Here is a 6,000-nt window from a genome sequence, read left to right on the forward strand (position 1 = left end):
AGAACAATATAGTTGTGGACAGTGTAATTGGATCTTCTGGCACTAGGTGGGGATTGAACCTAAGATCTGGTGCTAGGTGGGGATCGAACCTGTGACCTTTGAATCTACGTTAAACTTCCCTTATTCCCAGAAACATTCCAATTTCAGCAATTAAATTAAAATCTGACTTAATAGAAACTATACAACTCTTACACTTTGTGGGTAATTTAGCATCTTTCTCATCTTTTCTCTCATTTCTTTCTTTTTTCCTCTTTTTCCTTTTCCTCTTTTCCTTCTTCCTCCCTCTTCCCCTTTTTCCTCTTCTTCCCCCCCCTTACAGACTATGTTCCCCAGCTTCCCAGCTTCCCGGAACGTATTTGTCCACTTTCTCATCTCCTTTTCTTACCAATCAAACCCAAAGCTCCCTTCCATTTTCTGCCAATCATGAGAGACTTTACATCCATTTCTTGCCAATCAAAAAAGCGCCTCCTCTTGGCAACGCCCATCTCCATTTCCTACCAATCAAAACCCATTTTGTGCTCAATGGAAGCTTTGCCGCAATCGCAAGAGAAGATTACTCATCGCGGTAGAAAATATAAATAGTTAGATTGTACTATGCATACAATACTATGATGTAATGTGATTTATATGTTATGTGTGTTTTACTCTTTGTACAGAAGTAGTTTGTTGATTCTCTTATTTTCCTCCCTGGTGTAAAAACCTTTGTATAGTCAGTCATTTCTTGTGCTAAACAATATTTATTTGTTACCTAAAGACATATTGTTTTGTTGAGATCAATAATGTAATAAAGTTGGCATGTATTATATTAATTGGCTTCATTTCAAGATTATTCCAAATTATAGTGTACACACTGCTGAGCATATGACTTGCCTTTATACACCCTACTTCCCTGCAATGATTACTGGAAGACATACTAGCTTTTAGAGAAAAGAGAAGTAAAAATGCTTGGTTTTACCTGTCATACATTGTTTAAAGAAAAAAAATTATTTATTACTAAACAATACTTGTTATAAAGACTAACTTTTAATATTGACCAAATATAGCACGATTACTAAATGTATGCAGTGCTAAAAACAGATATATTGTTCAAAAGTCAATCTAAACGTGATAAATTATTTGTTTAAATGGTTCCCAACCTTACTAATATCTTATTCCTCCAAAACTTTGTTTAGTAGAACAATATAGTTGTGGACAGTGTAATTGGATCTTCTGGCACTAGGTGGGGATTGAACCTAAGATCTGGTGCTAGGTGGGGATCGAACCTGTGACCTTTGAATCTACGTTAACTTCCCTTATTTCCAGAAACATTCCAATTTCAGCAATTAAATTAAAATCTGACTTAATAGAAACTATACAACTCTTACACTTTGTGGGTAATTTAGCATCTTTCTCATCTTTTCTCTCATTTCTTCTTTTTTCCTCCTTTTTCCTTTTCCTCTTTTTCCTTCTTCCCTCCCTCTTCCCCTTTTTCCTCTTCTTCCCCCCCCCTTACAGACTATTGTTCCCCAGCTTCCCAGCTTCCCGGAACGTATTTGTCCACTTTCTCATCTCCTTTTCTTACCAATCAAACCCAAAGCTCCCTTCCATTTTCTGCCAATCATGAGAGACTTTACATCCATTTCTTGCCAATCAAAAAAGCGCCTCCTCTTGGCAACGCCCATCTCCATTTCCTACCAATCAAAACCCATTTTGTGCTCAATGGAAGCTTTGCCGCAATCGCAAGAGAAGATTACTCATCGCGGTAGAAAATATAAATAGTTAGATTGTACTATGCATACAATACTATGATGTAATGTGATTTATATGTTATGTGTGTTTTACTCTTTGTACAGAAGTAGTTTGTTGATTCTCTTATTTTCCTCCCTGGTGTAAAAACCTTTGTATAGTCAGTCATTTCTTGTGCTAAACAATATTTATTTGTTACCTAAAGACATATTGTTTTGTTGAGATCAATAATGTAATAAAGTTGCATGTATTATATTAATTGGCTTCATTCAAGATTATTCCAAATTATAGTGTACACACTGCTGAGCATATGACTTGCCTTTATACACCCTACTTCCCTGCAATGATTACTGGAAGACATACTAGCTTTTAGAGAAAAGAGAAGTAAAAATGCTTGGTTTTACCTGTCATACATTGTTTAAAGAAAAAGAAAATATTTTACTAAACAATACTTGTTATAAAGACTAACTTTTAATATTGACCAAATATAGCACGATTACTAAATGTATGCAGTGCTAAAAACAGATATATTGTTCAAAAGTCAATCTAAACGTGATAAATTATTTGTTTAAATTGGTTCCCAACCTTACTAATATCTTATTCCTCCAAAACTTTGTTTAGTAGAACAATATAGTTGTGGACAGTGTAATTGGATCTTCTGGCACTAGGTGGGGATTGAACCTAAGATCTGGTGCTAGGTGGGGATCGAACCTGTGACCTTTGAATCTACGTTAAACTTCCCTTATTTCCCAGAAACATTCCAATTTCAGCAATTAAATTAAATCTGACTTAATAGAAACTATACACTCTTACACTTTGTGGGTAATTAGCATCTTTCTCATCTTTTCTCTCATTTTCTTCTTTTTTCCTCCTTTTTCCTTTTCCTCTTTTCCTTCTTCCCTCCCTCTTCCCTTTTTCCTCTTCTTCCCCCCCCCTTACAGACTATTGTTCCCCAGCTTCCCAGCTTCCCGAACGTATTTGTCCACTTTCTCATCTCCTTTCTTACCAATCAAACCCAAAGCTCCCTTCCATTTTCTGCCAATCATGAGAGACTTTACATCCATTTCTTGCCAATCAAAAAAGCGCCTCCTCTTGGCAACGCCCATCTCCATTTCCTACCAATCAAAAACCATTTTGTGCTCAATGGAAGCTTTGCCGCAATCGCAAGAGAAGATTACTCATCGCGGTAGAAAATATAAATAGTTAGATTGTACTATGCATACAATACTATGATGTAATGTGATTTATATGTTATGTGTGTTTTACTCTTTGTACAGAAGTAGTTTGTTGATTCTCTTATTTTCCTCCCTGGTGTAAAAACCTTTGTATAGTCAGTCATTTCTTGTGCTAAACAATATTTATTTGTTACCTAAAGACATATGTTTTGTTGAGATCAATAATGTAATAACGTTGGCATGTATTATATTATTGGCTTCATTTCAAGATTATTCCAAATTATAGTGTACACACTGCTGAGCATATGACTTGCCTTTATACACCCTACTTCCCTGCAATGATTACTGGAAGACATACTAGCTTTTAGAGAAAAGAGAAGTAAAAATGCTTGGTTTTACCTGTCATACATTGTTTAAAGAAAAGAAAAAATTATTTATTACTAAACAATACTTGTTATAAAGACTAACTTTTAATATTGACCAAATATAGCACGATTACTAAATGTATGCAGTGCTAAAACAGATATATTGTTCAAAGTCAATCTAAACGTGATAAATATTTTGTTTAAATTGGTTCCCAACCTTACTAATATCTTATTCCTCCAAAACTTTGTTTAGTAGAACAATATAGTTGTGGACAGTGTAATGGATCTTCTGGCACTAGGTGGGGATTGACCTAAGATCTGGTGCTAGGTGGGGATCGAACCTGTGACCTTTGAATCTACGTTAAACTTCCCTTATTCCCAGAAACATTCCAATTTCAGCAATTAAATTAAAATCTGACTTAATAGAAACTATACAACTCTTACACTTTGTGGGTAATTTAGCATCTTTCTCATCTTTTCTCTCATTTCTTCTTTTTCTCCTTTTCCTTTTCCTCTTTTTCCTTCTTCCCTCCCTCTTCCCCTTTTTCCTCTTCTTCCCCCCCCCTTACAGACTATTGTTCCCCAGCTTCCCAGCTTCCCGGAACGTATTTGTCCACTTTCTCATCTCCTTTTCTTACCAATCAAACCCAAAGCTCCTTCCATTTTCTGCCAATCATGAGAGACTTTACATCCATTTCTTGCCAATCAAAAAAGCGCCTCCTCTTGGCAACGCCCATCTCCATTTCCTACCAATCAAAACCATTTGTGCTCAATGGAAGCTTTGCCGCAATCGCAAGAGAAGATTACTCATCGCGGTTAGAAAATATAATAGTTAGATTGTATAGCATACAATAATGTAATGTGATTTATATGTTATGTGTGTTTTACTCTTTGTACAGAAGTAGTTTGTTGATTCTCTTATTTTCCTCCCTGGTGTAAAAACTTTGTATAGTCAGTCATTTCTTGTGCTAAACAATATTTATTTGTTACCTAAAGACATATTGTTTTGTTGAGATCAATGTAATAAAGTTGGCATGTATTATATTAATTGGCTTCATTTCAAGATTATTCCAAATTATAGTGTACACATGCTGAGCATATGACTTGCCTTTATACACCCTACTTCCCTGCAATGATTACTGGAAGACATACTAGCTTTTAGAGAAAAGAGAAGTAAAAATGCTTGGTTTTACCTGTCATACATTGTTTAAAGAAAAAGAAAATTATTTATTACTAAACAATACTTGTTATAAAGACTAACTTTTAATATTGACCAAATATAGCACGATTACTAATGTATGCAGTGCTAAAAACAGATATTTGTTCAAAAGTCAATCTAAACGTGATAAATTATTTGTTTAAATTGGTTCCCAACCTTACTAATATCTTATTCCTCCAAAACTTTGTTTAGTAGAACAATATAGTTGTGGACAGTGTAATTGGATCTTCTGGCACTAGGTGGGGATTGAACCTAAGATCTGGTGCTAGGTGGGGATCGAACCTGTGACCTTTGAATCTACGTTAAACTTCCCTTATTTCCCAGAAACATTCCAATTTCAGCAATTAATTAAAATCTGACTTAATAGAAACTATACAACTCTTACACTTTGTGGGTAATTTAGCATCTTTCTCATCTTTCTCTCATTTCTTCTTTTTTCCTCCTTTTTCCTTTTCCTCTTTTTCCTTCTTCCCCCCTCTTCCCCTTTTTCCTCTTCTTCCCCCCCCTTACAGACTATTGTTCCCCAGCTTCCCAGCTTCCGGAACGTATTTGTCCACTTTCTCATCTCCTTTTCTTACCAATCAAACCCAAAGCTCCTTCCATTTTCTGCCAATCATGAGAGACTTTACATCCATTTCTTGCCAATCAAAAGCGCCTCCTCTTGGCAACGCCCATCTCCATTTCCTACCAATCAAAACCCATTTTGTGCTCAATGGAAGCTTTGCCGCAATCGCAAGAGAAGATTACTCATCGCGGTAGAAAATATAAATAGTTAGATTGTACTATGCATACAATACTATGATGTAATGGATTTATATGTTATGTGTGTTTTACTCTTTGTACAGAAGTAGTTTGTTGATTCTCTTATTTTCCTCCCTGGTGTAAAAACCTTTGTATAGTCAGTCATTTCTTGTGCTAAACAATATTTATTTGTTACCTAAAGACATATGTTTTGTTGAGATCAATAATGTAATAAAGTTGGCATGTATTATATTAATTGGCTTCATTTCAAGATTATTCCAAATTATAGTACACACTGCTGAGCATATGACTTGCCTTTATACACCCTACTTCCCTGCAATGATTACTGGAAGACATACTAGCTTTTAGAGAAAAGAGAAGTAAAAATGCTTGGTTTTACCTGTCTACATTGTTTAAAGAAAAAGAAAATATTTATTACTAAACAATACTTGTTATAAAGACTAACTTTTAATATTGACCAAATATAGCACGATTACTAAATGTATGCAGTGCTAAAAACAGATATATTGTTTCAAAAGTCAATCTAAACGTGATAAATTATTTTTTTAAATTGGTTCCCAACCTTACTAATATCTTATTCCTCCAAAACTTTGTTTAGTAGAACAATATAGTTGTGGACAGTGTAATTGGATCTTCTGGCACTAGGTGGGGATTGAACCTAAGATCTGGTGCTAGGTGGGGATCGAACCTGTGACCTTTGAATCTACGTAAACTTCCCTTATTTCCCAGAAACATTCCAATTTCAGCAATTAAA

Source organism: Etheostoma spectabile, unplaced genomic scaffold (genome assembly GCF_008692095.1).
Source record: "Etheostoma spectabile isolate EspeVRDwgs_2016 unplaced genomic scaffold, UIUC_Espe_1.0 scaffold00007403, whole genome shotgun sequence".
NCBI lineage: Eukaryota > Metazoa > Chordata > Actinopteri > Perciformes > Percidae > Etheostoma > Etheostoma spectabile.